Source organism: Eumetopias jubatus, unplaced genomic scaffold (assembly GCF_037043125.1).
Source record: "Eumetopias jubatus isolate StellerSeaLion01/CBP00866 unplaced genomic scaffold, mEumJub1_p1.0 scaffold_13, whole genome shotgun sequence".
In the NCBI taxonomy this organism is placed as follows: Eukaryota; Metazoa; Chordata; class Mammalia; order Carnivora; family Otariidae; genus Eumetopias; species Eumetopias jubatus.
The window spans coordinates 51,811,934-51,813,166 of record NW_028274819.1 but is presented as its reverse complement, the minus strand read 5'-3'; the positions used below and the strand labels follow the sequence as shown (position 1 = coordinate 51,813,166).

Genomic DNA, 1,233 nt, shown 5'->3' with positions numbered 1-1,233 from the left:
ATGCTAATGCTCAACCAAACAGACCTGACCCTAGTCTCATTCATTCTTAATGGGATCCCAGGCCTGGAGGACATGCACATGTGGATTTCCTTCCCATTCTGCTCCATGTATGCTGTGGCTGTGGTAGGGAATTGTGGGCTACTCTACCTCATCTGCTATGAAGACTCCTTGCACAGGCCCATGTACTATTTTTTAGCTGTGCTTTCCCTAACTGATCTTTTCATATGCTCTAGTACAATCCCTAAAGCTCTCTGCATCTTCTGGTTCCATTTCAAGGAAATCAGCTTTGATGGATGTCTGGTCCAGATGTTCTTCATCCATACCTCCACAGGGATGGAGTCTGGGGTGCTCATGCTTATGGCCCTGGACCGCTACATAGCCATCTGCTACCCACTGCGCTACTCTACTATCCTCACGAATTCTGTTATTGCAAAGGCTGGGCTCTCCACCTTTCTCAGAGGGTATTCCTCATAATTCCCTTCACTGTCCTCACCAAGCGCCTGCCCTACTGCAGAGGGAATATAATTCCCCACACCTACCATGACCACATGTCTGTAGCCAAATTATCCTGTGGGAATATCAAGGTCAATGTCATCTATGGTCTGACAGTTTCCCTCCTGACTGGGGGCTTTGACATCCTGTGCATCACAATCTCCTACACCATGATCCTCCGGGCAGTGGTCAGCCTCTCTTCAGCAGATGCTTGGCACAAGGCCTTCAGTACCTGCACTGCCCACATCTGTGCCATTGTTTTCTCCTACAGCCCAGCCTTCTTCTGCTTATTTTCCCACTGCTTTGGGGGTCACACAATCTCTCCATCTTGTCACATCATTGTGACCAATATTTATCTGCTCTTGCCTCCACTATGAACCCCATTGTCTATGGGGTGAAAACCAAGCAGGTACAGGACTGTGTCATAAGGATCCCTTCAGGTTCTAAGGATATCAAATTCCAGAGCAAATGAAAGGGATATTTGCCTGGGTTGGGATGTGAAGGGAAAGAATGCTTCTCTCTGTCTGTTTAGGCAGGAGAATTTCCAAGAATAGGTATATAATTTTTCCAGGTAAGCATGATGAATAGTTCATTCCCATTAAATTTTCTGCAGAATACCAAATAATTTTTCATGCCACATCACCTTCCATATGAGTTTTTTACCTCCAGGTTTTCTGTGTAACTTTACCTCCAGGACTCAGTAATATTAGGTTCCAAGAAAGAAAAATCCTAATGAGAAGC

General features: G+C 45.6%; 1 pseudogene; it reads left to right on the top strand.

Moving 5' to 3' along the window:
• On the top strand, positions 1-964 carry LOC114219300 (olfactory receptor 52N4-like; annotated as a pseudogene).
• The last annotated feature ends 269 nt before the right edge of the window (positions 965-1,233 follow it).